This window comes from Apteryx mantelli, chromosome 8, assembly GCF_036417845.1.
Source record: "Apteryx mantelli isolate bAptMan1 chromosome 8, bAptMan1.hap1, whole genome shotgun sequence".
Taxonomy (NCBI): domain Eukaryota; kingdom Metazoa; phylum Chordata; class Aves; order Apterygiformes; family Apterygidae; genus Apteryx; species Apteryx mantelli.
This window is the reverse complement of record NC_089985.1, coordinates 22,232,644-22,253,319: the sequence shown is the minus strand read 5'-3', so window position 1 is coordinate 22,253,319 and position 20,676 is coordinate 22,232,644. Positions and strand designations below refer to the sequence as shown.

Below are 20,676 nucleotides of genomic sequence, written 5' to 3'. Positions count from 1 at the left end.
CCATTCAGTTCCCTCTTTCTCTTTTTCTTGTTTTCTTTATACCCTTCTAAATGGCTAGGCTGGCCTGTTGGCATTTCTTTTTTCCCCCTCTTCTTTTTCTCTTTTGTACCTTCTTTTCTGTAGCTCCTGAAGGAGAGGGATCCTGATCACTCTCTTCTACTCACTTAGAGCTCCCACACTATTTTGTATGTGATGAACAGTGTGAGAAACATCCTGTAATCAAAGTGAGAACAACTCCAATCATATCACTTTTCCACAGGAGCTCCCAAAGCTGCCTTGAAGAATTTGCTGCATTTCTGGGCCCACAGGCCCAGTTGGTAATCACAGCTTTTTAAGCTATCTGAATTACTGAAGGAAAATCCTTCCTGTATCCTTACCAGTGTTGGATTGAAACACAAGGACCCATTTTATAACTAATGAAGCCTAAAAATTCAGATCCTTCCTTAATTTCCTGGATACATGGAAAATAAACATCTTTATAAAACTGGTAAGTGACCACAATTACCTCTCCAAAGCCTTCTCTCTTAAGAATAATTCAGATTGTATAAAAGGAACGTATCTCATAAAACACAGCTTTTCGAGAAGCCTGTAGTTTCCCTGCACAATATTCTCCCTAGCTGCAAGACCCTTTTCTTTTCTTTCAGTAAATGTATTATAACCCTTTCACTCTGTTCTGCTTTGCGTACTCGACACCATGAATCTCTAACAAGGTTAGGGGTGACCAGCAATTTGAATCTACTTTCAAATACAGCTGAAAAGCCTATTATAGCTGCAACCTTGAACTTTAATTGTATAAAGACAGCTACTTTCTTAGCACTTTACACAAGTGACAGAGTTTTTTTGCTTGTAAGTCTGTCTGGACTTTGTGACTGTGTTGGCAACAATTTATTCTGCCTCTAGACTTTAAAAAAAGAAATGCATAAGTTTACACACTATAACATAACATCTATTCTAGTTTGTAATGATGAATGTTGTTAACGTTTTGAGTTGGAAAAGTTAATCTGGCTAATTATATGTTATTCTTCCTGCTATTTTACTAGGGTACACAAGAGGCTGCTGAAATCCAGAATTTATTTTCAGATATACATTCATGTTTTTTAAGGAAATGATTATAAAGAGCCAGAGAACACTTCTTAATGAAGTCAATCGCAGCTTTTTCAACATTGGCACAAACTAAGGAAATAAGAGGAGACTCAAAAGGTCCATGCAGGATAAATAAAGAGTCATTCTTTGTGGTTGGTTTGTAGTGGGTAACCAAAAGCTCTGGAAGTAGTTTCATGGTCTCATGGTTTCGTACCTTTCTGGTACCTCTGACCAAAAATCATCATCACAAAAACACATCAGTGTAGCTGGCATTAACAGCTACGGTCTGACTGCCCTGTCCAGAGGAAGGGTGGCTCCCCCATGGCAGCATGCATTGGCTTGATGGGAAGGACCTGTTTAGAGATGCAAGAGTGTGTGGTTCACACCCAAGAAGTTTACCTTAAACTTTCCAGTCAAGGTAACTCTGGCAAAGGTGTAAACATGATTAGGGAGGTGGAAACGAGGCCACTGCTGATTACAAAGAGATCTCAACCACTGGTAGTAACTATGGATCACTTCAGCCTCAGAGTAGTTGTGCCAAAGACCAAGTGAGGTTTCCTTTGTTTTTTTTGTCTTTTGTTTTGTTTTTACCAGCCCCTAGTCATGTCATCTCAGGCCTGTTAAGCATAGATATAAACGTTTTGCCTTGAAAATTTGCAGGCTTTATGGTCTGATAGTATCTATCATTTTTGGCCAAGATACCCTAATTCTGTCTTATTAGAACAGATAGAATAGGACTTGGTAAAAGAAATTCGGGTTCAGAGCTATATTGAAAGTTTGTGGTCTCTAGGCAAAGGTTTGAGATCTCTGTATTTCTTCTTCAGTCAGAAAATGAGACACAAATTTTAAAAATGAGACACATTTTAGAAGATTATGTAGTATATTATTATCTAATTTGATAATTCAGCTAATGAAATGCAGCTAAATGAATATAGCGCATGATATTAATTAGCAGTAAGATGTATGTCCTCTTTATGATACTTATCAACAATATTGGTGAAGAGATGCCAGCAGGAGTACTGTGGTGTTAGCACTGGGAATATTGTGTAATGTCGCATGCACTGATCCTGAATAATATTGACTTACGCTCACTCCTACATCAGCTCGGCCCCTTCCTCTTACTCAAGGCCTTCCCATCTGGGAAAGATATTCATTTCTAGGAGGAATGTAATGAGACAGTCCTCATGGTACGGGCTTTTGACTGATTAAACAGTTATATGCCAAGTCCCTTTATGGTGCCACAGAAGGAAGAAAAATTAATGAGTAAATTACTGCTAATATACTACGTTAAATAATATACTGTGGGGCTTTTCAGCTATGCTAGTAAGCCACTAGAAACTTTCAAAAATGCAAAAAAAAATCTTTTAATTCCTTAAATGTTTTTTCTTTTCAACTGCATTGAGCAATTATGCCTCTTCAGAGGTGGTTAATTTTTGTGAGCAGAATATTAATAATTTATAAGTGTATTAAAGGTATTGATCATACAAGGGTAGAAAAACTATGCTTGAATTCCTTCTATAATCCATTAAAAAAGGAAGTAATTTGCTTCAGTTTACTATTAAAATATGAGGCTAGCAGATCATAGTTTAAAACATATGTAAAGTTGCTTTCCTAGTTAAAATGCAGTTGTCTGTCGTTGACCCGGTGGTAACTTGGAAGGATTTGCGGAGACTAAACTGCGGGCATTTCAGACAAAAGACTCTTGTTCCCGCTCGTGGCTTCGCGGCGTCGGCGGCTCGCCGGTGCCCGCGCGGGGTCCCGCCGGGCAGGCAGCCCGCGTGCCCGCTCCCCGCAGCTTCGGCCTCGGGAGCCGCGGCGCCTGGCTTCAGAGCCGGGGCAGCGGCGCCCGGCACCCCTCCTTTGCGCCCCTCTTCCCGGGCTCTTGACACCGGCTTGCGGCTCCGCGTGAGCTCCGCCGTGAAGCGGCGGGGACGCCTGCTGTGGGGCTGGGGCTCTAGCTTGTCTCTCTGTTTTCCCCTGCCCTGGCTGTTTTCTCATGCTTTTCGTGGGTCAGGGTCTAGCTAAAGCATATGGACGTTGCAGTTATGCAAGGTGAGTATTGCAGCAGTCAGTGAGGCTTGTATGGATCCGGGGTCTGCCTGCATGTGACTTTTTGCTGCATCCGGGCCTTAATGTTTTCTTGACTCTAAACTGCTACCCCGTTTTATTGCGGTTGCATGAGTAAGGCCTTAACCCTCAGGCACAGGATAGCTGGGTATCTGCGACAGGAGGGGACGCTGTCTCTGAAACCGATACTGTGCAATTTGTGTTTTTCTGAATGCTGAAGGAAGATTGATATAAATCAGAAGAAATGAATGATTGGTGAATAATTTTATTAATCAGATTCCTTCTGGACAACCAATCTCATTATTTGTTTATCAGGCAGGCTTCTACTAAATCTATCCACAATTAAAAAAAAAAATTACCAAGTGAATAGTATTGAACTGATTCTTAATTAGGGCAGCTGAGATGTCTTGTATAATTAACTGGGCTTTGTTCATGAATATTTCCTGATAGTTGGAATTGTTTTCCACAAGTAAGGGAGCGATAGTAATGGTAACGCTAAGAAATCCTTGATTTCCATAGTGAAAGAATGGCCAGGTTTGCTGTGCTTAAGTTGCGCAAGACCTGTTTGTTCCCCCGCCAGCAGAAAGTAATCGCGCCGCTTCCGCTTGAGCACGCAGGGAGGTCTGCAGAATCGGGTCTACGAGCGCAGAAGCAAGTACGCACCCGAGCCTTCAGCACGTGGCTCTCCGTCGGGCCGCGCGCTTTGTGGTGCGCGGGGTGAGGCCCGTCCTCAGGCAGCCCCGCGCCAGTCCCTGCACCTTAGCCACCTGACCAGCGCTTTAAGGAATATTTCCTTTATTACGGACCAATAAGCCCACACGTGGCTGTGCAGGGTCCTGTTCCCTCAGCAGTGAAATAAGCTTTTGCTTATAAGCGGCGGGGGAAGGCCTGCAGCGCCGCACGGCTCCCACGGCATCGCGCTGGCCGAGCCGCCGGGGAGAGCCGGGCGCGAGGGCCCTCACGCCACGCCGTCCCAGCCCCGCGCGGGGACGGAGGCTGCGGCGGGCTCCGCGGGCTGCTAGAGCATCGGTCCTGCCTTCGCCAGAGCGCACATCCGCTCTGGTCTGGGAAGACAGCAGTGGTGTTGCAACTCGAGGTTGTTTGGGATTCATTATGGAGCTGCGTGAAAGAGCACGGGGGTTAAACAGGTTCACTGCTAATTAATACCTTTACTTCTAACGAAGTAGCTCCTTGCTCCCGGGGTTAGGCAGAATGTGAGAAGAAAAACAAGCGGGGAGCTATCTGCAGGCTCCTTCAGGACTGCAGCAGAAAATGAGTACCTAGGAAGTTTAGGGGACAGCACCAGCCCGGCTCCCAAGCAGGGAAACGGGTGTTTCCTCAGCTACACTGGTACAGCACCATGGCAGTCTAGCTTGAACTTGTACGATTAACGTCAGAATTTGTTTTTATCACTTTAAGGTTCAGAAAAGCTATGGGTTTTTTATATATATAATTTTCTTTTTCTGTGAGATTTTTTTTAATGTGAGTAGTCATCCCCTGAGACATCTTGGCCTGTACTACATTGCATTCGGGCTAGAAGGCACAGAGTGAAAGCTATGAGAATTATTCAGCTGCCTCTGCTCTCTGCCTGGCAAAGACTCCCTTAATCTGCTCATTTATAAGGAATCTGGCGAGTTTGGCTTGCTGCTGTCTGATCACTTGGTTGCCAAGAGTGAAGCCAAAGTCCATAAGCGGTACAGATTTTTTAAAGTGTCAGGAAGATGTGAGCCATGTGACTCTTACTCCAAATCTTAAGTGTAAAAAGCAAGGTGTTCTGGGGTGCCCTGCCCATCATTCCCATCTTCATCCTGCTCATGAATCAACTGACCCATTAGCTATGCCTGTTTTGTTATTAACAAATGTTTAATTATTTTTTCACTGTTGAATTACTTGCAGCTCTCTTTAAAGTTTACTCAATAAGAAGATTAAAACATAAATGCCATTAAATATGCTTTAAATATCAGACACATTGAAATATTTCCAGGTTCTATATCCTCTTAAAAAATAATGCCCATTCCAAACGGAGAGGAAATGTCATCAGTATGAGTGTCTTCTGAGTTTAAGATTGGATTATACAGGGAATTATGCAGAGTAGCTTTGGAAATCTGATAATTAAAAAACTTTGAACTCTTTTATTTATGACATTTTAAACCTCTGTAACATTTGGGAAAGCTTTCAGTGTTGTACATGTGCTGTTAACCTCACGTGTAAAATTTTCCTGAGTAACTTCATGTGAATTGAAGGTCATATAACCTGAATTTAGATTCAGTCAAGCTGCATTTGCTGGGATTTGAAGGTGATACCTGGATGTGCATGAGGTCAAAGGGGCGGTGCAGGCAGATGAGGCCGTTGCTCTCAGCCACCTCTTACGGGATGCTCTCTCAGGCCGTAGAGAGCACAGCAAGATTAGTTGCCGGAGGCTCGTGGTAGCTGTTATGGATGCCCTCCTGAGTTTGGGTCTTCCTGTATGGGATGGACACTATTCCCAAATAGAAAATCTCAGCATTTCAGTGTCAATTTCTTAGCGAGCAGAATGATTCCTGGGAGTCCCTCTGAAAAGGGCCAAATAAAGCCCCATTACAGCCATCCCAGTTTGCCAGTTAAAATGTAGTAGAAAAACACTTGCAGAGAGTCAGGACAGGGCCTCTGTGCTGGCCCAGCCCCGTAGCTCGTGACCCAGCATGGGACGCCAAAGCATCTGTAGGATATCTGGGACAATCCCAAACACTTTACCAACTGGCCTGCCGTCACAGCGGGAAATGAAGGCTTCTTCACCTCAGAGTCTGACTTGCCTGGGAGCTGGACTCATTTCCAGGAAGAGCAGAAAGGATTTATCTCCAAGGCTGTCAGATATTCTGATTTTGGGGGCAGACAGTAAAACCTTCAAACCAGCTAAGCCTTTAGCATCATGTGAGCATAGCACCAGCTTTGGCAAAATGTCATGTAACCCTGTGGGGGGGAGAGGAAGATTGTGCGTGGCTCTGGAGCTTGGTTTGGGTTTGCTATCTCGCTCTTCCTAGCCATCCAGGTGGAGCAGGCATACATGGGAACCCTGGAAGAGAAAATGTGATATCTCAATCGCCACAGTAAATTCCATGGTTGGTGTTTGTCAGGGCCTGTTGCTGCATGACTACCTGTGCCTTTTCAGTAGGCAGCAGCTGAACTGGAAGACATGTCCGCTTATGTAGAAGTGGTCCTGATAAATATTGACCAGGGAATTTGTCATAAATATACAATGAATCTATGAGCTAGTGGGAAATGTTAAAGCAAACATGTTTAGGACAGAAGCTTTCAAAACAGGCCAGGAAAATTCTTATTCCAGCAAGAGGTGACAGGCGTCTGTTCTTTCTTCAGCTGGATAAGCAACAGCGGGAATGTTTCCTACTAAACAGCCTCATTAGCATAAGAATAACTACAGGGTAAATTTTCAAGCTCATTCCAAGTGAATTCAAGGGGGGGGGGAAATATTCTTTTAATATGTGCAACTCATGCAAACAATGATATGAAACTAATTCATTTCATCATATTATCACCATATCATATTAACTTAAAAGAAATAATAATGCAACATGGAAATGTTTGCATATTAGAGAGAACTCTCATTGTACCCTATTAGCACCATATCGTATTAGTATTGCATTAGGCTATTATGCTCCAGTGCTAAAATGATGAAATCCCACTGTGAAAACTGATATTGAATTCTTGTAATGTTTCAGAACCATTTTTAGCACTGCATATAAATAATTCATGGGAGCAGATCTAATGAATTGATGAAACCCCCCCATCCCTTGACATTGTGAGAGTATTTATGAATGTAAAGTCATGAACAGGATTTTTTTTTTTTTAATGGAGATGGGCTGGGACTGAAATATCTGGCTTATCCCCAGACCCAGCTTGCTCGTGTCACACAGAGCATTGGATTGGGTGGCCACTTTTCTCTGTTAACACGGCAAAGGCAATGTCTAAAAAAATGGCCCGTCCCGTTGTCAGCTGGTCCAGGGCTGACCTTTCCGCGTGTGCTGATGCAGGGAGCCCTCTGAGGTCCCGAGATGCTTGAGCCTGTGCCAGACACAAGTTTGCTGGAATATTGCCAGTCTGGTCTGCCCACGTCGGTTTTCTGAGTTGTAAAGATCTGAGCCTAGTGATAATTTGTTAATGAGAAATTATGCATCTAACTTGCATTTTTATGGAAATAATTTTAAGCCATTACTTACACAGCATTTGGATACTGTGGTGTGATGATAACGGTAGTTATTAGTGAATGCTGTGCTCAACTTTGTTTTATATGGATGTATTACCGGTAAACTGTATCCCAGTGGCTGCTTAGGAAACCAGAGTCCTGTAGCCCCGCAAAGGGCTGTATGAGGAATTAGTGGGAATTAACTCATCCTTTCAGGGGCCTGAGTGCTGCCTGCCTGCGAGGAACAGCAGAATCGCAGGCATTCGCCCATCTCCGTGCCCAGGAAAAGAGGCAGCAGTTGTGGTGAAGCATGGAGCAGACGACCTGCTTGCTGTTGTCTGAATGTATTTGCACTGATTTACAGTCTGTTTTATAGTCGCTTTGTTCCTTTCTTGCTGCTCTCTGAAATGATGCCCGGATAGTGGCGTACCCCACACCCTGCCTCCAGCTGAGGGAGGCGAGCTCTCTGAGCCTGCCGATGTCCTGCCTTGAAAGCTTACTGCGCTCCTCAGGCTTGGCCCTTCTTCCATAGTCTGGGCTGCGTCTGCTTGCAAGGAGAAGTGGGAAGTAAGTGGGAAGCAGAGGGGAACGGCTCGACATTTCCAATGCAACAGGCAGTGATATGGGGGAAGATTCTCTAAAGGTCAGCAGAAGTCATGCCCTCTGAGTACTTTCTCCTAGTCTGGAGATTTCAAGGGAAAAAAACTGGCACCAAGCTATGGGATATTTTTGGTTTTGCAAGATGCGAGGTCAGTGCATTATGACCTTGTTTTGAGCAGAGAAGGAGCTGATGAGGTGTGAGATCCCAGGGACAGCATTATGCAGAGGAGCAGGTGAAGAAACATGAAATTTAGGGCATACTGTGACTCTTTACGGACATCTCATGCACACAGCTGTTTTCCTTAGTCGGGCTTGAGAAACGGCTCTATTCAAGAGAAGTTTGATAGTCCAGTAGGAGAACAGTGTTTGTTTCCTTTCTGCTGATTTCACACATGCAACTTTGTTTTTCCATCCTTTCCTCCAGAAAATACTGCTGTAATTGTTGCAGATGTGCTGAAAGAGTTCTATTTAGTTCCCACTTTTATGTCGAAAACTTGGAAAAATAACAATTTGGAGTTTATCCCAGCCAGTTCAGCTACCTCTGTTTTTTTACTGGTTATACTAAAATACATGTATGTTGCTACAGAGAATAATTTTAGTTCTTCCTATAGTCAGGATATACAATGTCATAAATAACATGTTAGAGGGGATTATTTTTGCAGTGTGTTTTTCAGTTATCTTAAGTTGAATACCAGTCTTCACATTTGTATGTAATTTATGTATAGAAGAGACTTCCTCTGTGAGCTGCAGAGTTTCAGACAAGTTTGAGTCTTCACCTAATCTATACTAAAAGTTTAATGTTGTCATGTAACCCAGGGTAGTAGCACATGCCAACTTTCTTCCACCAAATAAAAGCATTTGTTTATTTCACTGGGATATTTTTATTTATATTAATGGAAAATGGACCCTAAGTTGACTAACTGAACAGTCAGTAAACTATTTATGTGCTGTACTGCCAAAGTATTATTTAAAGCAGATTACAGCAGCTTGTTGTAGTTTACTAAATTTGTTTATGTGGGTCAGTGTGGCCTATTTTTTCCCTGTTGAAGCTCTTCTCCAATTATAACTGTGAATCACTTTAGGTGAATCTGACAATTCACGAGTAGTTAGAAGGCTATAAATATCAAACATTTAGAAAATACAACGTAACCTCCAAACACTTACTGCTGTAATTACCACTGAGTATTGGGCACGCTGTGTCGATGCTGCAGACAGCGGGATGTGGCGCAGCGGTGCTGGGGGCTCCTGGGCTCCGGATGCCTCCTGCTCCTGCAGGACCTGGCCCAGCAGTCGCTGCTGCCACGGGCTTGCGCCGAGTACTCTGGCAGCGACCACGTGTCCCCCGGCTGGCTTCGAGCCTGTGTGGCCCCCGGTCCTGTCCAGTGGCATCCGCCACGTGTCAGAAAGATGAGCTCCACGTCGGAGCAAGGCAATATCCGCAGCTCGTAAGGAGACTTGTCTCCTGTGAGCTGTTTGCCAGTCAACAGGTACAGCATATCCTAATTTTAAGAAATACCATTTGCATTATTAACTAATAATTACCATGTGCTTTATTAAAAATCTGGCAATTTTAGAGATGTTTAATAGGAATTATTATCACAGATTGGACTGTTTCAGTGCTGGAATTACTTTTGACATTTCTAAGCAGCTCTTCCAATGGCATATTGGATCTCCAGCAGAGATTGGTATTCAAGCAGCATACTGCTATCTGTGCACAAATGTTCCTGTCTATTCGACACTCTAAAGACATACTTTAATCATGAGTTTGGAGCTTGAATTTTGGTCCTGCTCACCAGCAAATGAATATGAGTGGTGTGATTCTGCTTTTGCACTTCCTTGAATTTGGCTACCGCAGAGATGGAAATGGCTGCAGCATAAGGTAGCTGCTCTGAAGCGTGGTGGGTTATTTCCGCCTCTCCGTGGCTCTGTGCTGGCTCCCGTCTCCCACAGCCGAGCGTGGCAGATCTCCTCCCTGCTGCCACGGGATCTGGTCCTGCTGCAGCGAAGGACTCGCGCGTGCAGCACGTTGCAGCAGGCCACCAGCGATGGCCTGTGGGGCGGTCACAGAGCTGCTATAATTTAAGTAATTAAGTACAGGAGCTAGGTTTTTGGGAACAAAAGCCGCAGCATTAAGAGGGTCCAGAAATCTGAGCAGGTCCTCATAGCACTTGATTTAGATGAGATCCATCAGCATCATCTGTTCTTGGGGTTATTATGAGCATACATCTGACTAAACACTAAATGAGCCAGCCCATGCCGCTCCTGGGAAGATTTCGTACATGGAAGAAGTGTTGGGTGCTTGTGTACTGCACGCAAAAGCAAAATTTATCAGCAAAGTGAGCCTCTTAGCTGCTCTAATGTTTGAGAGAAACATCAAGAGTGGTGCTAGGATAGGGGGACAGGCATGAATTTGTGAACTGTAGGTGAGGAAAGCAGTATTGGAGGTAGGGGACATCATGCCAACAGCAGGTGAGAAAAGTGGTATTGGAGGTAGGGGACAGCAGCAGACAGCAGTGACTTGAGTAGAAGAGATGCTTCACAAGACACATCATGAAATAGGAGCATAAGAGAGCAATTGAAAGTCCAAAACCCAGTCTGTGTAATTGTGGAGAGGTAATACCTCTCCTGCTACACTGCCATGCATGGACTGAATTTCCTGGCACCTTGGAAGGCATCTGATATCTGTAAGAAAGCAACAGTTTGGGAAAATAGACCACAAGATGCCATCGTCAGTGCAGCCACAGTCACGGCCTGGTCCAGCGTTTGCTGAGCCTGTGGGGAGAGGTTAGGCTGGCGCGGGAGTGGGTTTAACCCGTGCCTGGGCTCAGTGCGGCTGTGCCCAGGGCAGCAGAGCCGCGGAGGCGCCCCAGGGGCAGGAGGCACTCTGCACCTTCCCCATCGCCGGCCTCTGCCAGGCAATGCGCAAAGCCCAGCTGCAACACGCCGATGGACTTCATACGGGTTTCAGGCAGCTGTAACAGGCTCCTGTGCGGAGCAAACATCCTGCATTTGGCAGGATAACAGCAGAACTGTTTGAAGTCCAGTTACAATCCAGTCTTGTTAATTTGTGCCCATAACTCAGGATTTGGAGAGAATGGCAAAACTTTAGCAAGTTACAGAGTAAGTGGTGCACGCGTTTTAAGAAGCATGGCTAATGCGTTGCAGAATTCATTATCACCTCGCAAACGTCTTCACACTCCCGAAAGGGATGAATGCTCCTAATTCATTTATTTTGACAAGGTTTGTTTCTTAAACATCCTTTGTTATAGCTGATAAGTTTGTGCTGTCGTGTATTTTGTTTGAGAAAAAAAGTAATGAATTATAATTAAGGAGTCGTCGTGATAGCCCCTTCCTATTAAGTCTTTGCCATTTTTTTGGTACAAACTGTAACATGCAAAGATTGGCTTCACTTCATTATAGTCACAAAAGCAGCTGACTTAGCCAGTGCTTGGCAAATCCTTTCTGCAAAATAGCAATACCAGTGACTCTATTTGTCATCCTGTTGGGGAAGTGTTGCTTTTTTTTGAAAGCAAACAAACAAACAAAATAACAACTCTCATTTGGCATAATGTGTTTAGAAAAGAATTAAAAAGGAATCTTTTAAATCATGATAAGGTTATCTTTGGCACTCTGGAAACGTGATACATGGAAGAGGTTTGACTGAATGTTTATTACTATTCTTAAAATCTTATCAGTTTGTTCAGTGCTAACATACTGTATCTCATTGAATAAGAAATACAGTTTAGGGGAAAATAGATCAGATTTGCAGGTCAGAGGTTCTGCAAAAATGGGATTTGAACCCAAGTGCAGCAACCTTGAGGCAACGCTGGCCTTCCTTGAATGCCAAATGTGAACTGAGGCTAATTATCATAACCCCGACCATGTCGCTGATTCGGATGGCGATCCCGGCAAAGGTCAATTCACAGCATGAATCTTCACCCTGAAACCTGGGCTGCCCCACTCGACACACCGGCGTTTTTTTCTTGCCAGTAACACAGTGGTTACAGATACCTGTATGTGGCTATGTACCACTTGTAAATCTATAATTAATTACCATAGGTTAAACAGACTGAGGAAATAACTGAAGTCTTTTTGAGGAAATGTAACTGTCGATACAGCAAGACCCCTGAATTATGGATTCAGCAATGATTGCTATTACAGAGATGGTGTTAGACGAGTATCATTTTGTCAATTAACCTTTTACAATTCATAGTTTATTATAGCCTAGAACAATCCATTTTTAAAGACTTTTTTTTAAAAAAACATGACTCTTGCTGCTTTAAACACTTACTACCTGCTCTTTAGCCTTTGAACATAGATGGCTATACTTGCTTAGCATAATGTATAACCCTAGGTCACAAAGCTAAAGCAAACCCTTTTAATTTATGGAGGATTTCATTTTAGCTGAATATTTTGAAGATGGCAGAATTTCCTAACTTTCTGATGGCACATCAGGCTGACCAAGGATACAAATGTATCTGTGTTCCTGGGTCCAACCACTTTACCCTACTATAATTTAAGCTTTAATTTCATAACCTACAGTGCCCGGCTACTTAGCAAAAGAAAGAAAGCATTTTTAGTCAAGGCTGTGTAATAGAGAATTCTTCTGCTATAGTAGATAAAATGATAATGACAAAGTAATTATCATAAAAATTATTCTTTCCTAAAAATACTCTGCTTTAAAAAATTCTCCTCTGTAGGAAAGGGAACAGACAGAAGTTCTGAAGAAAAACACTTCGAAATAAGTAATATGCTTTCTTTGCTATACAAATAAAATTATTTTTATGCTAGAAAGAGTGTTGCTGTAGCAGCAATGGTAGAAAGGCGGAAGAGAGGCAAGGTTTGCAGAGAGAGCTAATATTTTTTATTAGAACAATTGATATAGTTGAAAAAACAGAAACACTTTCTGCTTGTGTGTCTGAAAGCTTATCCATTTTTCCCCCAACTGTATCAGTTGGTCTAATACAAGATATTCTCTCTGCCTGCAAACCTTGCTTATATTTTTGTATACAGCAGTTTCTATACATATGTTTTGTCCACTAAAAGGACAAAGAATTTTACCATTCCTAAAACTGGTATAATCTGGTAAAAACTGACTGAAACACTAAAAATTTAAAATGCTTCATTAAAATGCTGACAGCTTGGGATTGTTTTTGTGTTTTAAAAGGAATAACTGCAACTTATGAAGGATCTACGCACATATGAAAAAATGTGGTCAACTCTTCCCTTCAGTAGCTTTGAAGCAGCAGTAATCTAACAAAGCACCTTGCTCTTGCTGTGCTGACAATGAGTCCAGTGTACAAAAAGAAATTAAACAAAAAAAAGACATTTTAATTTCAAGGTTCACTGGAAAAAAACATGAAAAAAAATCAATGTTTGCCAAAGAGAAAGACAAACTCTGAAGGGAAATGAAAAAAAAAATGTATTTACGGGATTCAAAGAGAACTTCATAAATAATGGGGTGTTAAAAGAAGAAAAGAAAATATTCGTCCATCTGAACTCTGCCTATGCCGCTAATATTTCCAATACACCCATTACAATAGAATGACCTTAAGAACCATCCAACTACATTGTTAACGGTTCCAGAATTTATTGGGAAAAGCAAAAAACAAACCAAACCCAACCCCTAAAGTCAAAAGGCAGGCCGGCGGTGATGCACGAGCGGTTGGGGATCCAGGTGGCCCCGCCGGAGCTGTCGGGCCGCGGGGCGGTGGTGCCGCTCTGCCTGCGCCCGGCGCCGCTGGAGCCCGGCGCTCCCACCGGGACAGCAGCGTCCTTCCCTCGGGGCGCCGGGCCGGGCCGGGCCACGGCGGGGTGCCCAGCTCTTTCGCGTTTGCACGGGCTGCGGGCTGCACCCTAAAGCATATCGTGACGATGCTTTAAATACGGAGAGGTTTATTAGCTCGCGATCTGCGTCCTTCTACTTTGCGAGACAGAGCGTTTTCCTAGGAGTTTAGAGCCCTGATTTTACAGCTAGCAGTAAAAGATCGTAGTGCGAAATGCTAATCTGCAGCATGCGAGCTAGCTACCACGTTACAGTGCTGTCGGCAGCGAGACGAGCCGCCCCGAGCGTGCGGCTGTCCCGCCGCAGCCTGGCGCTCGCTCCTGCCAGCCCCGCCGCCGCCGCCGCCGCCGCCGCCGCCCGGGAGCGGGAGCCGCCCGGCCCCGGGGGCCGCGCTGAGCCCCGGCGCCGCTGCGCTGAGCCCCGGCGGGAGGAGGGCGCCTTCTCCCCGCGTGTGCTTGCCTGCCGGTGGGTGAAGGGACACGGCTGCAAAGCTGATTAACTGGTGCTGATTAAGGCTAGGTATTGATGCCTTTATTTAGAGCAGGGCTCCCCTGCTGCGCCCGGGGTGGAAGCGGCTGCACGCGGAGTCAGTCAGTCGCCTCTGGCAGAGCTGGACCCGCTGCGCAGTAACGCCGCGCGGAGGGGCGAGCCCTTGTGCTCCCTGCGAAAGCAGCTCCCCCGGGCCTAGCGCTGCTGGCCGGGGGCCGGGGGGGCAGCCCCTGCCGCCTCCTGCCGCCTCCTGCCGCCTCCTGCCGCTCTCGCGCTTCCCGTGCGGCGGCACGAGCGGCAGCGGCGGTGCGAGTCTGCCCCTGCCCCCGGCCCCCTGCCCCCGCCGCTGCCCCCGGCCCCCTGCCCCCGCCGCGCCCTGCCGAGCGGGACGCGCAGCAGCCCCTGATTTATTTATTTCTTCCTCGTTTTTTTTCTCTCTTTCTCCATTCGATCACTAAGTTGTTAACCGCAATAGAGAGAAAAGATAACAATACTACGCTTCAGTAACAGGCTGAGAATCTCTCTTAAGGCAAGGCTTTTTACCATACGTTGATAATAATGCAGTGTTTCTCTTGGCTAGGTAAAAATCGTGGTCACTGAGCGAAGACTGACCAGTAGCCTGCTGGGACAGATTTTCTGTTGTGCTATTCTGGCTCCAAATACGCAGCTACTGTAAGTGAAGCCTGTAGAGAGAGCTAAAGCTTCACCTATCCATAAGGCACGCACATATACTCCACTATCACTCTGCTTTAACCTAACAACAACTGGTAGCTCTGAATGACTTTGGTATTTAATGTTTCATCTAAATTAAAACCCTAATTCCCTTCAGTGTTTTTATTGAGTCCCAGTGAAAGGGGAGAGGTGGGGAAGGGGGAGGTGGGGAGAGAGGCGAGGCGGGAGAACAATGCCCGAGGGCTTTTGTTCTGCGGGCTCTCCCCTTTTTGGAGGGAAGTGTGTAGGGGTCAGGCATGGCGCTCCAGTTTCTTCGGTGCCATCTGGAGCTTCCAACGTCTGAACAATGCCTGTAATCACAGAATAAGTGTGCACACAAAACAAGTCTGGCAAATTAACTACAAATATTTTTAATTAGATTCTACAAACACATGGTCTTCTCCTGCAAACCTTTTCTTGGGCGCATGATCCAGGGACAAATATGATGTGCACAGGGGGAGTGCGGCACGGACACCTGGGGTAGCACATTCGCTGCTGGGTGCAGCTAGGGCTCCTGGCCACCCACCCCCTCGCCTTCGCCTCCTGCAGCTCCCTTCCGAGGTTGGACTCCTCTGGCATTAAATTGATTTTCCACAAGCACTAGTGTTCAGGATCAGACCCATTTTCCCTACCATGTTTGTAATGCCTTTCTTCCTATTAGTTTTCTGATACTTGGCTATCAGAGCTTTCTGTAAGGATGTTTAGGTTTTATATATACTTTGTCTGACATCTCAAACACTATAAACTTTATCCATTTAGTTCTCCTACACTGTGCACTGTGCTGTAGCAGCATTATCTTCACTTTACAGATAAGGAGATTTACATTCACACAAAGCTAGATTGGAATTGGGGTAAAAGCTGGGATCAGAACTCCAGATTTGCTGATAACCGGCTGCATGCTTAAAGCGGTAGATTGCACTGCTCTATCTCTTTCCTGCACGGCATTCCAGGTCAGTTCGCAGATTCCCTTCTTACAGGCTCCTCTTTGTTTTGGATTGCATCAAAGCTCATTGAATGTGTGGGGTTGTATGGGGCCTTAAATAAAGGCTACCCTTTATTTAAGATAAAAGAACAGGTAAGCTTCTTTATGAAACAAAAGCGGCCTCCAAACTGAAATGCAGGCATGTATCACCTCCCAAAACAAATGCACATATAAAACTATTAAGAAATGGGAATTAGGGGTTTTGCTAGTTACCTTATGCACAGTTACATGAGCATGTATACATGTGAGAGAAAGAGAAAAGAAGAAAAAACACTGCAGCACAACAGGTCAGGAAAGGAGCAATGAAAAGTGCTGTCCCCCAAACATCACCATGCCTATGACCGTGAGGAAAGTGAGAGGGAGATGATTTTTTGGGTAGCTGCTGAGCAGTGGTAAAAGACTGTGATAAAGACCCCATCTCTAGTGTTTAAGTAGGTAAGTGGGAATGCATCAAAGAATAACAATACTTCATTTTATCTTCCAAACCAAAACAACCCTGCTTTTTTTTGGTTTACCTTTTTTTTTGCCTAATTGTATGTGTCAGAAGGGATCACAGTATTTAATTTAGAACCATTAAGTGGGACTGCCTGAGCAGCATCAAAAATGTTTACAAATTGTAGGTTCATCAAAGCACGTCAACTATCACATCAACTATGTGCTAGCCTCAGCCCTGCAGAACATGCACTGATGCTCTTGGGTTTGGAAATGATGTTGGTGCTGCTTGGCTGGTTTGCATCTTACTGCAGGACGGTTTTAAAGAGCCCGGCTCCTGAGACAGACAGAAATTTAATGATTTAAGTGAGGCGGTATCTTGTCAGCTGTGGAGTTGATTCAGGGCCTGTAAATCTGATCAAATGCACTGAATACAGCTAAGGCTGGATTCATAACTCTGGGAGGGGGAATCAACTCTTACTGGACAAGAGGATTTGATATCCAATAATTAAGCTAAATGAAGCTGTTACACAGAATGATGGCAAAGAGCCATGTTTTGCTGGCATGCTATAACATCACATAATACACGAATGTGATGTATACAGTAAGTGCTAGTTTCTCCTTCCAAAATTTTTATTACAGCCCTAACCACTGACACTTCATTCTCTGCCAATTCCTCTGCTCTCTTCTCCCCTGCCGGCAAAAAAATAGCAGGACACCTAAAACTGTAGGCCTTGGCAGGATCATGTGAATATGCTGAACACATACATGCTGATTAATTCATTTCCTTAGCAACTGAAAAGTCTCAGATTATTCTCCCATGTTTATTGGCCCTTTCAGAGCTAATGTGAGCAGTAGAGATCATCCACAGGCAAAATACAGCATCCATTAACAGCTTGCACCTGCAAGGAGCAAAAAAATTCCTTCGATCCCAAAAGATTACCTGTTCCACAAAGTCAGGTAAATGTTCTTTGAAACACCAGCCTAATAGCTTTACCTATACAAAATGAGCACAAAATACTACCCAATTAAATTTTCCAGTGCACCAGCAGTGGCAATGTACAACAGGTCTGCCTTCGCTTTGTGGGATACAGATGATTATACAGTGTGCAAGGGACTAGGGAATCTTGCTTTGGAAGAAAGCATGCAGATGGAGCCCTTGATGGCACAATGTTAAGCTGGTTTCTTCCCCTAAAGCCACCCACTAATGCTCGCCTTTAATATTCTGCACTCCCTCCAGATCCAAGTCCCCCCCATGTTGCAAAAGCAGAATCAAATGTCAGCACTGTATACCACAGTGAGAATCCAAGGGAAACTCTTCATAGATCTGTAGGGAAAGACCTGTCCAGGGAGTTACTGTAAGCAGTATGTTTGGGTGCCTATGTGTGTGTGATTTAACTGTAATAATATTCATATAAATCTAGTACCTTTACATATTTCGCTTATAGCTGTGTATCCAGAGGAGGAAGCATGTTGCATACAGAAGGCTGTTGTGTTTTCCTGCTCACAGCTCTCTTATTCTTACAGCACAAACCTGCTGCTTGCAGTTGGTGCACTTGGACACGGAGAAGACCCTCCATTGCCAGGAAGCCCTGTAACAGTGCTCTCCATTTCTTCCCTTCTTTCCCTCATGCCTCCTATGCTTACGCCTTGGGTCACGTCCGAGGAGTATGTGTTTGGCCTTGTTCTCCTACATCTGTTTTACTATTTTTTATTTGCCATTATAGTTCACTAATGCACAGCCACCCCCAGTAGAGACCTTGTGGGCCGGCTGATGAGCAGTGTCCCCGCAGCCTTGGCTGCGTGCTGCTGAGGGACCTTCGTGATGCAAAGTAACAGAGTACTTGCATGAAAGTGGCTAATGAAAGAAATACAGATGGGCTCACTGGGTATTGGGCAAACAGCGCAAAAGGAGCTGGCTCATTAAATGGGAATGTCTCAGTTCAAGAGCAAACATTATGTTCATGTTTCACTTTTGATTTAGCTTCCATACTGCTCAATAAAAAAACTGTTTGCTGAATCATTGCTACTGTGCTGCTTGATGCAAAGTCCAAGGATGAAAATCTCTCCAGTTCTGCTGTTACAAGCTGTTAATTATAGTCCAGTTTTCATATTCTTTCTGAACTTCTGCTTGTTTTTCACATGAGAACGACCCACTGTCCATCATGCAGATAGTTTTGTTACTGAGGAAATCCAAAAGAACTAACAAGACTGACTCTCTGCGTCCTAGCTGTTCTAGGTGTAGATCCGAACAAGGTTTTTACACATGCATCTCCGCATGTGTGCGAGTCCTAACAAAAGTCCTGGCAATTTCTTCCAGAAGACTTTCCAGCAAGTCTCCTGTTTTCTGATGATTCATGGTCATTAGCGCGCAATGAAGCTGTCCCTTGTCTCCAAATACATAACATATTGTCTTCAACAGCCTGGAAACATTCAGGAAAAAAACTCTCCCTGTGTTTTGCCCTGGTGTCTTTTGAAGTCTGTCCATGCCCATTTTGAAGTCTGACCATGACAGGTCCTGCAGTCTTTTCTGGATGAGCACCAACAGAGCAGAGCCTTCCTGTTCTCTCAGCAAGGAAGGGAAAGTCTCTGTGCTCATGCTGCTTTCTGTGCCAGTCCTGCAAAAAATTCACCTCTTTTAAAGTAGCTGCTTTCGTATTTTCAAACAGAAGCTGCTCGCTGGTAAACTCTATTTGAGATTAGAAACATCTAGCAGGGCTCTCAAGAGGAATTCTGCATTTGCCTCAAAGAAATTAGGTGAATCATCCCGTTGTCCCTTTTACAGCTGTGTAGAGTGAAGTCAAATCACTCCATGGCTGTGATGAAGCCAACTCCCAGCAATACTTCTACGTATAAGTCCAATATGAATGCCTATAGACATTTCACAAATTGAACTCAAAAATGTGCTCCTTGACACAGAGCCACCATATTAAAGGGGTTGAAGTACACATTGTGTAAGCCTGAGGGAATATACAAAATTAATGAAAGGAATGCTGCATACCATAGGCTTTGTAACCCACAACATGAAATAATATCTGGAATCCTTCACACACATTTTTTTCACGTCTATGAAAGCCACAATGCCTGATATCCTAGTAAATAGCTAACAGCTCTCTGACTCTGGCAAGACAATTCCATACTAGGAGACTTTGCAACTGTTGGCTATTAGAAATGACTTGGGAATATTGGTTTTGAAAGAAGACATCTTTTCCTACATACTGCTTGTACTGCCCTTCTTGAAAGATGCACTGTTTGATGTGAGTTTTTGCAAAAATGAATATTTGAGTTTCAGGCTATTAAAAAAAGCTTTTATGAAAAGAATGTAATATATACTGGAGCTCAGAGCCCGGTGGGGTTATATTAATTGATATTCGTAGATGAGCTGGTCTTCTACCTTTAAACCAGTCCTGCAGGAAGTATGGAACGATGAGAGGGGCTGGCGGCAGTGCCATCAGGTAAATGTTGCCATGGGCCCTAGGGCTCTCCTGCTCCCTAGAGCTCTTTTTGGAAACAAGCAAATGACTATCAAATAAAAACATATTTACTTGATGCAAACAACAGTGAGAAGACTGATGTTTGCAAATGCCACCTTCTGTTTCCAGACACAGTACAAACAACAAACTATTGCCTCTGATAGGCTGGTTTCCATCAAATAAAGTCTAACTGTTTTTTAATTGTTAGCTTGTGGGGAAAAAAAAGCCAACGCTTTAGAAGCTTTCTTCAGATGGAAAAAGGAGAAGAACTAATACTATTTAAAGTCAAAGCATTTTAAATAGTAAACTGGTAATACTAGTTCTCTAATCTGTTTGTCTCCATCTGTTGGTGAGAGATGACATTATTTTTTCTTTGCGCTCGTTTATTTGAATAGCGCAGAAAACCTAGTTCAAATACTTATTTTGGACAAGAAGCACTTCAGAAAATGACTGTTACAGCCTTTGAAAGCCCTGCCTATTTTACAAAGGGAAAATACTTAAAACTCAATGATATGAAACTAACTAGATATATTTGAAATATTGATTACATATATCTTCTGAAATAGGGTAATGGGCTATTCCTGGATGCTATATGCATGTTTATACTCCTCTGAAATGTTTGATTAATGTGCTCCTAATCTTTCTTTCTGCTAATAGACCATCATATTTCTTACTAAGAAATGAATTATTCGACCACTGGTACAAGTGGCTGAGAGAAGACCATTTATAATGCTGCATCTTCAGCTCATGTTTCTTCAGCAAGTAATTCTTGACCTGGAAAGCTGTTTCACTGAAAATGACTAATTTTGCCAATTTTATTTTTTGCTTTGAATATGTTTTTCTGATGGCAGTCTAATCTATCCTAAAATACTTA

At 43.9% G+C, this 20,676-nt stretch overlaps 1 long non-coding RNA gene across 1 annotated transcript; it reads left to right on the top strand.

The window, feature by feature from the left end:
• The first annotated feature begins 14,061 nt into the window (after positions 1-14,061).
• Positions 14,062-18,271, top strand: LOC136992507 (uncharacterized). Its single transcript, XR_010884794.1, has 3 exons — positions 14,062-14,180; positions 14,785-14,876; positions 17,857-18,271. It is a non-coding gene; the product is annotated as an uncharacterized lncRNA (long non-coding RNA).
• Positions 18,272-20,676: the final 2,405 nt, after the last annotated feature.